Below are 15,693 nucleotides of genomic sequence, written 5' to 3'. Positions count from 1 at the left end.
CCGGGCTGGTCCGCGAGGGGGGCAGCGCTGGGTGACAGGGAGCGGCGGCCGTGAGGGGAGGGGGGACGACGGCGGCGCCCGCGGGCTCCCCGCAGCGCCGGCCCCGCTCAGCCCCGGCCCCGCTCAGCCCCGGCCCGCACAAGCGCGGCGTGGGTTTGTGTGGGAACCGGCATCGCGGCGAACAGGCCGGCCGGGCCGGGGATGGGCAGGGGCAGGGGCGGGCGGCGGTGCTCCGTCCGCCCGGGTGTGGGGCAGCCGCACCGTGCAGATTTGTCACGGGGTGTTAAAGGTGGGTAATTTCTAAAGGGGACGAAGGCGCGTTTGGAGAGTATTTGCAGGAGTTCGGCAGGCTGGTCCTCAGGGCGCTGCTGAAAACGCGGTGCTGTGACATGCTGCAGTTCATAGTGTAGAGGCGTCCGCGAAAAAATCTGTCGAGACTGATTCAGGGCAATCCAAAGCAAAGCAGTATGGAAAATGTTACTGTGCAAACCGATCCAATGAAATGATCAGTGATCATGTCCATTGCTTTCATACTGTTGTAGAAAAAAGTATCGATCATTTTAATGCTTTTCTCAGGTTTTACAATAATCTGTTCATCAATATTTCTTATGTAGGCAAATAATATAAATTGTAAGCAATAATTAGTGCCAACTTTAATGGGTTGATGTGTGTCACTTCTCAAACTAGTTTCCATAGTGATTATATATGAACAAATGGAGGCAGTGCTTGAGAAACTCGACCCTTTACTTGTCTGGAATGTTGTAAATTGTCTAGAACAATCTAGAATATCCATAAAGGGAGTCTCTGAAATACTGAATGGACATTAGCTCTTCCTACGGTAGCATCTGCTGGGGCAGTATTATCTGTAAAAATAATGCAACACATGAATATCCCAGCTGAATTACATAAATGCAGCTCCTCTGTCAACCCATCCTAATGCTCTCAAGTTTTTTCTGCCCTTGCTGGGTAGAAAATATTGAGGCTGCTTCTTGTATTTGCAATTTAGACAGCCATGCAACAATAACTGGAGGCCTTTTTAAATGAATGATAGCAATTTGCGTGGACCCATAAACCTCTGGTTGTAAAAGAAACAGGATGGACTGAAGAAAGAACATGAACACAGGTTCCGGCTGGCACAATTAAGATTTCCTGCTAAAAATTACTTTGGGGCTAAATGGAAGAAATAACACTGCTGAATATTCGTCTTTATTAAGGTTCCTGAACATTTATTAAGAAAGCTGTATAATGTATATACTTTTTATTTAAGAATTGCAATTAGGTCTTAGCATATTTGCAAACCTGAGCGGAAAAGATTTCTTGACATGTGAAATTTCAGGAAGGTAAGCCATCATTTTCCACAGACTTTAAATGTCTTCTTAAAAAACATTTGTAATCTCAGAAACAAGTATTTAGTTTACCTTTTCCTATAAAGACATTAGTGTCATTTCAGATTACCTGTGTATTCAAACCACTTTGAAAGTTCGGTTTTGACAAAAGTAGTTTTTAACTAACAAGGCTTTCCTAGCTTTCTTTAAGGACAGTTATAGGAGAAACTGTTCCCATTGCTCTAACTTGCTGCAAGTCTTGTTTTACTCCACTTGACCAAACTTCATCCTGTTCAAAAAAAAAAAAACAAAAAAACAAAAACCCCAACCAAAACTCAGGAAACGTTTTTTGACTATTACCTTCAATCAAGGGACAATTTTTAAAAATTATTTTGTTATTTACTGTTTGCCATAACAGCATCTGAGAGTCTCTCGATCAGATGCCAAGATTTCTTTATGTGGACATTAGGGAACTGGAGCCAAACAGTGCTACCTGCCCCCCAGAGCTCCTGGTCAGTGGCCGTTATAGAGGAGCTTGAAACTTCCATGTCTCTGAGAATTTTGTTCATCTGTGATTTACCTGATGCCTGAATATCAGGAAAAGTTGGTGAGCGTATTGGTATCTCCTGTCACGTGGTTGTGGCAGAGTTTGACAAATCTGATTAGTCGGCCGTGTTATTTGCTCTGTTTCATCATTATTTTCATCTACTGCTATAGAATCAGGTCCCCAGTCAGGCAGCCACTTGTCAGATGCTCTCTGTTTGCCTTAAGTGTTATATGACTGGAACTATGAAATTATGTTTTAAGAAACAAATCATCAGTTCCCACGTTAGAGATTCGTATGGATGTTCCACATCAAGGCATATGAGAAAAGGAATCCAGTGTTCCCTCCAGTGAAAATCATTGACTTGTTTCACCAAGTGGAAAGAGGAAAGAAATTTTGTTTCATTAACTTGGGATAAGCAAACAGTTGGAAACACTGAATCAGTCCTCTCTTTTTGTGAAACAAGATAGCAGAAATCCAGGATTGTTATCCTAGCAATGACCCTAACTGTACTAGAGGAAACATTTTTGACATTTTGTGCTCTTTAAAACCTGTGTACCTGAACACAGTTTGAGAAATACCTCTTTGGTTGTAGTAGGGCAAACAGCCATTTCATTTGTGATCCCATATCTAATTTGTGTATTTTTAGAGTGGTGGCAGCCATGTTCTGCCTGGGATTATTTGTGTTCTGAACATGAAGCATCATAGTGAGAGGTATTGAAAGGTCAAATTTTGTCACTGACAAAAATCTTGGATTGACACTGGGATTAGTTATGGCCCCCTGGCTTTAAATCTTATTAAGATTTCTAGAGCACTCTCAACTGAAAACTTGCTCCTCAAGGACCAGGTTCATGTTATCATCAGGCAAAAGAGATACCAAAAAGATACTAAATAATATGTCTGTGCTACTAAAGATAGGATCCGTGGCCACATTTGTATGTGCACATAATATACTTCAGTTGATGTCTCCCCAAAAGACAATCCTGGTGAATCATGAGCTCTTTAGTGAGAATGAATATAATTATACATTTGTTAACGGGGGGTAACAGATGGAATGGCTGGTTTAGCAGTTGGGTTTCCAGTCATTATTCATGCAGATTGAAGTAAAGAATGATGTATCTAAAGAAAGCAGTAGGAGCTGACACCTCCTGAAACTGAGCTCAAGTTGAGCAATCCCTGCTCGCCAATATACTGGCAAAGGCAATGTCACAGTTTGCATTAGGAAATTTCAGAAATCTCCTTTTAGAAATCTCATGCCATGATTTGAATTTACCATGAAACTGTCATGTATTTCACACGAAACCTGGAAGATCCAGAGTTCCTCTCCTGCATTTGCAAGTCTGATTCTAGAGTACGTGCTGTGTATTATTTGATTGCCACAGCTAGCAGGGCAAAGAAAGTAATTGTAAACAGGCAGAGTTTATTCACAGTAGGTCACGTTAAGGATCAAGATGATTTGTTAGGGTGTTGTTCGCAAGAAGTAATGTTTTTCAATTCGTCATTCCCAAAGGATGCTGCCTAAACAAAAGCATGCTTCCTCAGATGCAGGAATGGATAGGAAAGATTCTGGAAAATCTCCAGGGGAGAGGCAAGGTCCAAGTTCCAGCAGTCCCATGCTTGTTATTTAAATACAGTCACAGGGTTTCATTAATGCTAACTTATGCTTTTTTGTCATTCCACTGAAATGATAATCTAAACAAACTAAATAAGAATTTATAAGATGCAGTGGTTTTAATGCACTGAGAAAGTTTGCTTTGTATTCTTTAGTATCTCAGTGGAATTTGAAATCCGCATTATGATGACATTAGTACATTAGGCTGCTAGGCTTGCTTTGTCATTCTTTTTTAAGGTTATTTTACAACTTTGTTATGCTTTGACAGATATTTCTACTCTTTGTAACTGTAATTAAACTTGTGTTGTGAAATCTCCATGATGTCCTCATTGAGTGAATTGCAAGTACATCCAGACACAGAATTTTCTCTCCCAGATGAAGTTTTGTCTCACTGAATACTTGTCTGCTAGGCCAATAAGGAACATTTTCAAAAATGCTTAAATGATTTAGGAGCCAAGCACTATAGAAAGCCAGTGGGATTTAAGCTGCTTTAGTTAATTTAATTGTCCCACATGCTCAATCTATTCAAGATATCCAGACTTGCGCAGATGACATGGGGTGGATAGGACCTTTTTGCTGACCAGCTGACTCACTTGTCTGAAATGTATGCGTGGTGGTTTGTGGCTCGTGCTCCCTAACTGCTTCGAGCACAGGACTCCAAGTAGCGTTCCTGCTTCAGTTTTGCATAGTTTTCTTTCTTAGCCTGAGTTCTCTCATTCCCAGTAAGAATTTTTTTGTTTATGATATTCATTTGTTAAACTGTTTAAGACTAATTTACTTCTTGTTTTTTAAAGAAATGACCAAGTTGTGTGAATTCCATATTTCAGGTTATTCATCCATTAATTCATTTCCTCTTAGAGTTTGAAGCTTCAATTCAGACTTGTAGTGACCTTAGTGCCTTCAGAGATCTCAAAGTTATCCATTAAATATTTCTTATTCTGGAATAATGAAGTTCTCTATGAGTTTTTTAAGAAAGATGATTTCTCTTTTATAGAGTGGGAAAGTTCTTGTAACCTGCTGCTGAAAGGAAGAGGCAGAAATGTTCTGGGGCCTCAGAGGAACCTGGGATTCTCAGCCCTGTCTCAGGGGGTCAAAAATCAAAAGAACTAAGGGAAGTTAAATACTTCTTATTTTTATAATAGCTATATATAGTTTCATCCAGTGGCCTTTGAACTTGTGAAAAAATTCCCATTTACTTCAGTTAGCGTTATGTTGGGCTTGTAATAAAAAACTAGTGTTGAATTTTAGTAAATGAGTATTTCCTTTCTTAGAGGAAGTATGTAAATTACTGTTAATTCTTTGAATGAGTATAAAGTAAGAAAACTATCATATGGGATCACTTATGGTGGTCTTATGGTTTCAGTAACTGTTCTGGTAATAAGAAGAATGTTGGCACAATAAAATCCCAACCCAAATACTTGAAACAAAAATATACTTTTCTTTCTTTGATTTTCTTAGTCATTCAGTCCTCTGCACACTATAAAACTCGATAGTCGTAGTTTTAGGTCTTGAATGGTCTCCTTGGTTGAGCGATTAGATTCTTTCTTGCAGTTTTTAAGGCTTGTAGTCAGGTCCAGGACATGGATTCAGCTTAGCTCTGTTCTCTGTTGTGTTAAAGACTCCCAGTGTAACCACAGACATGTAATTTTAGCACTAAAATTGAACAGATTATTAGAGACTTGCCATTGACTTTCATTGGAACGAGAGCTCTTTCTGCAGTTCAGTTTTCTCCTCTGTAAAGTGGGGGTGATGGTATTTGGCTCAGAGGTTACGTGTGAGCAAATGTTTGAAAAATGCGGAGATCAGTTGTAGTAGGAGGCTTAGAAATCTTTGATAGAAGTTACATGCATACTTTCAGGGTAGAGTTTGTTCTTTCTATTACAAAAGTAAAGAAAGCTAGAGAGATTAAGCAGGTGGCAGCTGCTGATAACATCCTGAGAGAGTACTGTGGTTACATTTACTTTTTAAGTCAATTGGAAGACTTCTGCACTACCATGAAATAGTGCATGTCTCATATTTCTATGAGACAGCCTGCAAAGAATGTTTTTTCCAATTCTGAGAGAAAGGTAAATATGAGCCTATGCATTCTTTCGAAGAAAACATTTTTCCTTCTGGTGTTGGTTAACCATCTATGTAAGTTATTTATTCTCATGGTTATTCAATTTGGGATCCACTGAAGATGCTTGAGGTTTTTAACTGCTGAGCTGATTTCAGTTGTTTAATTTTTGGCACAGCCACTACAGACAGACCTATACTCTCTATTTAATTTTGACTACCTTTCCTCACTGATAAAAAAGTTGAGTGTTGTGTTCTCAGAAGGAGGAACTACTGCATGTGAACCAAGCCAAGATGAAAACACCAAAAAGGCCAATCAGTTCTTAGATTTTACAGGGGTATATTCACAGGAACAGAGTTTGTGGTAAAAAAATAGTAATCTCTAATGTATTTTGTAAGTATGCTTACCTTGAAAGATGCCCTATGTCCTACTGATGAGATCAAGTCATACGACTCTGTCCTTCCCCATCCAAATTGCACTTTTAGACATCAGAGGAAGCACACTGTGCTTTTCAGAGTTTATGTGCAGTGCTATGAGTTATGAGGGCCCATCTTAGATTAGTGACAAAATGGCTAAGTTTTATGAACTGATACAGCATTGCACAGAAAGCTTTGGTATGAGAGTCTTACAAGCCTTTATTGTCAGAATATTTAAAATGTGTACATGCCTAAACATCAAGAGTAAGATATCACAGCAATTACTTCATTGCTCTTTAACAGAAGCTTTCTGTCCATGTCCAGCCTTGTCTGTTAACTGAAGTCTCTTCCTCCTCTAGCAGAGCATTTTAATCTGCAAAAGAGTATTTTGCAGTTTATAGAGCTTGTTACAACATGTAAATGTTAACAATAAAGATAAATATTATGTCATTAATAAAATGAGTTTTGTAGCCAGAAGTATTGTTTCAAGATAAATCTTAATTTCTACAAACTGAAAGTTTTCTACTGAACTTTACTTTTTGTAAGAAAATTCAGTCTGTTCAGTTCTGCAGGTAACTATAGCTCAGATTCCCTGAGTTTTGTTTCTGTCACTAATACTGGCTTCATACGAAATTATAGATGAGTAGTTTCAGCTTTGTGCCCTTGTTTTGCCTGCCTGTAAAATAGAAATTATAATCTCCTGTCTTTGAAGGATCTCTTAGATTGTAAACTGTTTAAGGCTGGGACTGATTGCCTTATGTGCTATGCTTCAGCCTACAAAGCAGTCAGTTCTGGGTAGGAAGCTGAGGTTCTACATGGGTGAAAGTTTAAAAAATTAATAAAGAAAAACTTTGTGACTTGTTTAAACATTTTGTTTGTTTGGTTTGTTAATCTTTCTGATATTTTTTGGATGAAAAATGTAAATATTACAAGGCTTTTCTCTTTCACAGTGTTACAGATGCATGCTATTGTCATGATTGGGTCTGAAATGTGTGCCCATGAAGCTGCCAAGTGGGCTGCTAAGAAACTGTCTTGTAATTGTTCTGCTCTGTTGTTTGGGGTTTCTTTTTACTGTTGTGAAGCCTCTGTAGGCCAATCCTTAGTTTGTGCTGTAAGGCACCCCAGAATGCTATTCTGTATTATTTTATATGCTAATTGAATACAGATGAGACAAAAAATGAACATATAAGGTGTTGGATAGTAGGGAATTCATTCTTTTCCTCTCAGGTTGCACCCAGAAACAGCTGCCTACGTTTCCTGGGGTCCACTGATGCAAGCAAGCATGGACATCCACTAATGCAAGCACAGACAGGATGCAGGTGATCACATTATTTTAGCCAGGAGTAACTGTGTCATTGCTTGTGCTAATCCGGGGCATGCACTTTAACACGTCATGTCACAGCAATTGGCAGTGGCCAGAAACCTTTGTTCTTTACACAGCAGGAGGCAGAAAGGAGAATTTATGCTGAATTACAGAAATTTGTTGGTTTGTTTATTTCATGCATGTATTGAAAGTGATTAGATTATAATTTACTGGCAATTTTTTTGCAATAAGTAAAGAAAATATATGTGCCTCTATTCAAAGAGCTTCTGGTAATGTTTGTTTCTGAGTCTTAAGGAGTTATTTTATTTGTTATCATATTCAACATTTATTTGTAGCTCATTCTTCTGATTTATTTAAAAGTAGCAAAGTCAGGAAAATCCTAATTTCTAAGCAGGCTGATACTATAGTATTTGGTAACCACGCAATTACTGGTATTTTTTTCTTTTCTTCTGATACACACTTTTCCATGGGTTATGAGACTACAAGATACTGTATGACATTATGCCTTTTATTTCAGAAGGAATTTAACAAACAAACCACTGATGTAATTTATGTGTTAATAATGAATGAAGACGCAGTCAAACAATAAGATAAGTAGAGTTTCAAGACTTCATTTGGATGTGATATTTTGTGTACCTTAAGCTCAGAGGTTTTTTTTCCACTTTTCTGTCCAAGAAAGCTGAGTTATCACAAAGATGATTTTACACTTTATTACATAAAAGGATTTCCTTTAGTATTATTCATTTGCATTGCTAACATTCAGCTATTCTGGGAATACAACTTTGTACCCCTGGGAGCACATTTTTTTCTGAAATCACATTGGAATTGTGTTTATTAATTTACATCACATCAGAATTGTCTTTGCTAATTTACTGGACAAACAGTGTATCTTTATGCAGAAGGAAAGAGAGAAAAGTGAGAACCATAAAGGACTGCTGCCTCGGAGCTGCTGTTGCCATAGAGCTGCTAACGAGGAAAAAAACTGCAGCATGGATTTCTTCTGCTGTTGAAGGTAAGATGAGGGCACAGAAATGACTGTAGGAGGGGGAGGGGAGGCAGAGGGAGGGAGAAGAGGAAGAAAGTCTGCGTCCTTGCTGTCTAAAAAAGGAAATTCAGTTTCAGTGTTCATGAGCAGAACTGCTGGTGCAGAAGAACAAAGCTATCTCAGTTGTTTAGGGTAGCAAGAGTGATGAGCAAGCAAGTGCACTCCCATGCTTTCAGGAGGAAATACTGCAAAGAAAGGTGGGAGAAGAGTGACTTTATCGTTTAGAAAATACTCACTGCTGCCTCAAGATCGCTGCTTTTTGATACTACTTTGGCATTAATATTTTTCTCCTGGGTAAAGACAGCTTTGAAAAAACTGAATAGGTAGATAAGCGAGAAGAAAAAGTAGTGCTAAAAAAATCAGCATAATCTTGAGCTGATGCATTCTGTCTGTATGTATTAAAATGTGTCAGTTACATTCAGCTGTGCAGTGCTGTGAAACCTTTCAAAATGCATGTGAAATTATGTTTTTTGTGGTAAGATTTTGTGGTAAGATCTGTTATCAACTTTTATCAAAGAACTTTCATCTTCTTTTGTCTAAGTAGATGTCTTTTGAGTGAAAATGTATAATAAATAACTGAAAAGTAAATATTAGATACTCAAGAATACTGACTATAGAACTGACATCAGACATGCTTTCTGTGGAATCCCTTTAATGCAGTGAGCTTTGTAGACTAAGACTCGTCATGATCATTGCAGAATTATCTGCAAAACACTCATCCCAAACCTGCTGCTGCTACTGTTTCTAGATCTGCCTAGGCTGTTACATATTGCAGCTTTTTACTGTCCTTCACCTGCTCCTTCTCTCAGTCTTTTGGCTCTTTCTGAGATGACTGAACCCACATGCCCTGCATAGCAAACCCAGCACACCTGCCATGTTTGCATAATGGGGCCTTGAAGAGAATGAAACTGCCTTTAGAGACAGTGATAACACTGTCTTAGCTGTCTTGATAATAGTATGTTGATATTGCTTAACCATCTGATTGCTGTATTATTGAGTGTGCTTGGATAGAATAGCCCTTCCTCACAATTTCTTGTTTTGCACTTTATCACCATTTATCAAATGGTGTTTGACTATTTCTCCTGGAGTCTGCTTAAAAATTGAACCAGGGTGAATTTCTCCTATAGCAGCCTGTTACCTTGATCGAGAATCAGCAATTCAGGCTGTAAATAAATAAAAGTATATTAGGGATTCAGATTTTTTTTTAGCATTACAGTATCTTACTGTGAAATCGTTATTCTTTGAGATTATAGCACTTAGCTCATACATGCCATTTCCCAGTCATGAATGGCACTGGGCGAGGTACGTTGATCATGAATACATCAGTTGCCATTTCAAAGGTATGTCATGAGGAATTGGATGTGTAAGTGTATTTTTACTAGTCATTTTGTGATTCAGACTAATTGTTTCAGACACATTAGCTGCAGACAGTTTTTCTGCGATCTTCAGGACCATTCTTTCTATTTACCATAGTCCCCAGTGCAGTCAGTGGTTGATAACATTCTCTTAAGATCTGCATGTGTCCCTTGAGCCAGCGCATAAAGATCAAGTCTTAATCCATGATTGAGGCAATCCCTGGCAATAGAAGTGATTATGATTTAGTTCAATATCAGCAAGGGGTTTAGTCATCTTCTGCTCCGAACAGTTGTTAGTATCTTGCTGGAGTGAATAATTGTGTTAGGACCGAGTTCCACAGAACATACTAGGTGCTGCATTTCAGAAGAGTTCACTCAACTTTTGGATCAAACCAGTTTGGGTTCTTCAGAGATCTGAGGTGATTACTATTCAAACAAGTATGACTTTATAGAATAAACACCTTTTTGTAGAGTAACTGTTCAAGAAGGAATAGATGGTCCCTATGCAGACTAAAATTTAGTTGCCTTAGATAAATACTTAGTGGAAGGTTAGTGCTGCAGTTTTAGATCAATTTAATGTAGTTCTTCATTGACAAAAACAGGTAGCCAGAAGCACAATGTTGCTAATTGACAGGTTGTTCTCATAAATTTGCGAATAGTATGTATATTCATTGGTTCCAATTGATGGTGGCTATTATGTATTTACAGTGAAAAAGAGAAGAGCCACAGTGGTGCTAATACAGAAATGTCTTGGCTGATTAACTGTGTCCAGTGTGTGAAGTAGAGCGCAGATGCATTATAACCTTCATATCGACGCTATTCCTATGCTAGACTGTCAGTTACAACCAACAGATCTATCAACTTTAGTGAAAGTTTCAGAGGTGTCTTGGTTGTCTTATGGTAGAAAAGTAACATAATCTGAAGCTAAACGAAGCAGAGGAGTTTGTAAATCTACTGATCTATCCATACATTTGTAGAGAACTCTGAAGAAAGAGGCGATCTTGTAGTTTATGCTTGTTTTTCCTGCTTCTTCCATCTGGTTTATTTTGTGGGAGTCATCAAGAGAATAAGGAAGTATGGCAAAACGTTGCCCAGAACACCCTAATCTCTGTATTTGAGCCAGGAAAAAAGCTATTAAGCTACTAGTGCTGCTGTGGTTAATGCCAGGACCTTGCACCAATTCCCCAAACATCCCAAAATAGAAGAGCTATTTTGAGGGTTAATGCTGCCCATAATTACTATTTTCTGCTTGCAAGGAGGTGTTGCACTGCTTAATGTCCATCTCAGCCTCTTCCAAGTAATATAAATTTTCTACACTATAAGCTTTGGCTGAGTTCTCTAAGGCCTGATTCTTAGAAATGCTGAGTATCCGCGATGCTATTTAAAGTTAATGGGAGCAGAGGCTTCTCAGCACAATTTGAAATCAGGCCTCTGTGCTCAAACAAGAGATTTTAGTTTAGCAGCCACAAGACTGCTTAAATGATGGATCTGAATTCTAGATACCTTCTGGAACTGTTTGGTGGTTTTTTTGTTTGTTTTTTTGTTGTTTTTTTTTTGTGGTTTTTTTTTGTTTTTTTTTTTTATTTTAACAAAGCATATTGCTAATACTTGATTGATTCCTGGGAAGTTGAGGTATGTCCCGTTATATCCCTTAATTTTTACTAATTTTGTGAGCATTACTACTCTCTTAGTTAATATACAGCTAGTAGAACAGCTGGCAGATATGAATGAAGAGAATTCAGCTATAATAGATTTACTTTTCTGTGATGTTTTATTGCATTAATCTTTTTTCTATTGGATTAAATGGCAAGGAATTCTGTTGACATGCTTAAGGGTTAGAATGAGAAATAGAACAATGTTCACTTATTGTTTAAATTTCTTTACCTGTGTCTGCTGGATTTTTCAAGGTACTGAATTACAGTGTTTTGGGCATGTAGGTCAAAGTTTTTCTTGAAACGTGCTATAGCTTCCCGTGTTCTGTTGATGAGCATTATGTTCCCCCCTTGAAATCAATAATCCTCCATTCTTGTCTACTCCAACTGTTTGAGTTTTTTATAGTAATCTAAGTTTCAGTTAAAAATATGTCCTCCCTGGATAAAAGGTGCCTCATTCATTCCTTGCCTTAAACAGTTTTGTTTGTTCACGCCCTTGGTTTTTTGCTCACACAATTATTTTTTCGTTTCAAGCCAAGAGGTCTGTTAGAGCTCCTGTAATAAACGCATCCAGTGCAAGATGGAGACTCATCCACTGAACTCACACAGTGACTTCTCATAAAAGATATTTTGGGTTCATGCTCCTCATTTTTAAAACAAATATACTTTTTTGGCATGACTGTGGATTCTGTGGGGAATTGTGATTCTCTGTGACTCACTTTGAACTGAAACAGCAAGGTAAGTAGTCTGCAGTGTGAAACCAGTAGTTTAATGCCTGATCTTCAACTCACAGATCAGCACTATCAGTATTCATGGCAGAAAAGAAGAGAATCGTTATCAGGTTTATAATCCTTGTTACTCCATACTGATAGGAGTTACTCCTTTGCAGCTTATGTTTTGGGTTTTCACTGAAAAGCAGATCGAAACCACTTCAGGAACAGCAGTAATACTAATACTCATTGTAGCAAGATGCCTTACCCAATTAGGAAAACTTTCACTCTTTCCTCCTTAAAGCAGCCTTCCCCTTATTTTAGACTGCAGTAGAAACACTGTATTATTAATTACATTTTTACCAAATTAACTTCACTTAAAGCTTAATTAAAACTGTGGAAGCTGAATTATACTAATGTAGTCTTGTAAACACAGCAAAATCAGGAGTTCTGTGTGAGTAGCTGGTCACAGAATTGAAAATATCTCTCCCCATTGTTTTTTTAAGAATATTTGAGAAATTTGTACGTTGGATTTGGTACAGCTCTGTCTATAAGACAATGGCCATGCAGTGTTGTCATTTCTAATTCTGTAGCCACTTAGACCCATTTTATCCTCAGAGCTAATATTCCTAAATTGGGAGCAATTATCTTGCTGGCTGAGAGACCTGAGAAAACAAGGAAAGAAATGGGTTCTTACGTCTTATCAAATGTCAGTGTTCATCCTTAATTGTCACCATTTTCTGTTGTCAGGTGCTTGCACATCTCTCTCCCATGGCTAATTACACTATGTGAACATAGCATTAGAGGAATTGCCAAGTGTGATTAAAAGGTCATGTCTTAATTATAGTAAAAAACCAATAGGCCATCCAAAGTAAAGCGGAGGAATTTTTCATACGTCAGTTAAAATACATATTTTGTCTCATTGTCACAGACGGAATGAACAAGAAAGAAAGCACATTAAATCCAGACAGCTGCAGGATGGCCATCAGGTGGCTCTGGATCCCAGCAGTATCATGAACAGAGGTTTAATTCAGACATATTTTCATACCTCAGTCTCCTAGTTCGATTATCTGTATCAGTAAGAATGCAATTTTTCTGGTGCAGGACTAGCTATTATTTTTTATGTTCATAAAATTACACTTAGAGCACTATTTATACACATTGCTCATAAGTAACTGGCAAACTTTTTACACTCTATTGATAGAGCTTAATATTTAAAACAGATTGCACAGATGTGGTGTTTTTATCTACAGTGTTACTAACCCAGAAGAAACGCTGACTGTTAAGCCTACTAAACCTTTCCTGGCAATCACAAAACCCTAATTTGGAGATCCTAAAATCCCTGTGGCAAAAAATCTGCCTTCTGCTGGCCAAGGAGAAAACTGTCTATTAAGCTTTGATGTGCTCTGTATAGAGCGCTCCAGCCTGATTTCAGCAATAGGAGAAACTGGTAGTTTTGCAGAGCTCTTCATCAGCAGATCTGAAACAGTCCTGGTCAGTAATTTTCTGACAGCATATTTTTCCATCAGAAAGTGCTGTTTCATTATAATTTAAACTTTCTGTGGGAACACGTCAATGAGAAATTGAAGTGTTCCGTTCTAAAAATATCAGAACATTCTGTTTCAAAATTTTAAGACTGGAACATTTTGATTTTTATTCCAGAATGTTTTTTTTATTTAGGTAAATATTTTTGTACATTATGAAAACAAGAAGTCAAAATTGAAATTTTCATCTTTGTATTAAACATGAATGAAACCTCACATAATCCCTATAGCACATGGTAAATTCAAGGCAGTCAAGAATCTAGGAGTCTTGGCTTTTATTACCCTGCTCTGACCACTCAGTCTGTGTCTCACTCCTTGCGGTCAGGTACATATGGTCTGTAGGGAGAATATGTCAAGAGTGTGGCTATCTTTTCATTCAGATGAGAGAGATCGGAAATGGGGAGAAAACTTTGTTTTTTCTCATCTTTGCATCTTTATTTCTTTTATTGTAGTTTTGCATTAATTACTTAAATTGTTACAGTAATTTAAAGAAAAACTGTTTTGAGCTTATACTCCTTTTAATAATACAGCATACACAAAGAGTTCCCAGTTACAGCCACAATCATACTAGTCAAAATCAGAAAAAAGGAAAGAAGCAAACAAAAAAATAAAGATAATTCTCAAGGTTTTCCTTTGCCTAGCTTTGTAAGTTTAGTACTTGTCATTTGCTAAAAAGAAAAGACAGACTTTGCATTTTATCCTGCAAGGAAAGGAATGAAAGAAAAAAATGCAGGATTTGATTAGTGATAGATCCAGGAGTTACTATTTTTATATCTTTCCTTAAAATGGGACTCCAGCTAAGTTGTATGACTTCTTAGATTGGTAACTTTGTTTTCAGAAAGAAAAGTAGTACAGTGGTTCTGATTTTATATCACCAGTCATGACAGATGATTATCTATCTGTCTGTCTATCTATCTATCTGATATATGCCTATGTGGCAGCCAATTACACTGTGTTAAAAAAAAAAAAAAATTTTAGATGCACGTAACCAGGCTGAATTTATACTCACAGGGGCAGTTTCTAATTTTGGAATTCATGACTTTTAAAATATAATTTTATTGTACCTTTTAATGCAATTAGAAAAAATTAAGAAAAAGAAATTGCATGTGCAAAATCATAGTGATTCTCCCTCAACATGGATTATCAGAAGGGCTGAATTCTTTTGCTCACAGCACAGTTATCTGCCATGTGAGCTGGGGAAGTGACTGAACACAGAAGGTTGTTTACCTCTGTAGGTACCAGGCACTGGAGAGGGGAAGTGTGCCTATGCTGTCAGGGAATGTTTAGATTCGGGAAGTATGAGTTCAGTTCTGTGATTTGTAGGGGCCTGTCATGATTGGAGAGACCCTCCTGCACAGGTCTTCTGCTTTTTATTTTTGCTTTTGCATCCCCTCTCCAGTTCCTGTCCTTTTTTACTCCTTGGCCATGCTACCTTCACCCATTTCTCCATCCCATCCCATTCATTCCATTTCCATTTTTGCCACTAAAAGTTGCTGTTTTCTTTTGTTCTTTTCACCCCATCCTTATTGTTCCACGCTGCCTCTGTCCTTTCCACTTCTGTGTCTTCTGACCTTTCCTTGTAGCTAACTTCTCTTTCAAGATCCTCCTGGATCTTTTGTGCCAAGACCTCCTGATCCTGTTGATCCATCTGTTTTGCATTCTTTAAGTAGTCTTCATCTATCTAGTTCTTTCTCACCAATGAGGTGATGGCAGTAGAAGCATCGTACGCAAAAGAAGGACACATTCCCAGCTGTTGAGTATATAGTCTTGATGCCACAGCAATCTCAGCAGCTGGGATGAACAATTTCAGAGAATATCCTTTCTGTCTCTGCAGCTGTGTTGGAGGATACCTGTACTGTGGTTTCAAGCAATGTGATCTTTTACAACAAAATCAATGAAGTGTCACCATTTGTAGCACCTTACACTTTCAATAACCTTTTATGTGACCGAGTAGTGGTTCAAACTGGTGAACAGAAGTATTATTTATTGCTGGGTGTTTTTTCAGCTGGGTAAGTTATTGGATCCATACAGCGGGAAAACATATTTTAATTTGCCAGAAATATTTGGTGCTTTTTAGCTAATGTATCCCACCAAAAACTCAACCTTTGGA

This window comes from Gavia stellata, chromosome 11 (genome assembly GCF_030936135.1).
Source record: "Gavia stellata isolate bGavSte3 chromosome 11, bGavSte3.hap2, whole genome shotgun sequence".
Lineage (NCBI taxonomy): Eukaryota > Metazoa > Chordata > Aves > Gaviiformes > Gaviidae > Gavia > Gavia stellata.
Note: the sequence above shows the minus strand (reverse complement) of the source record.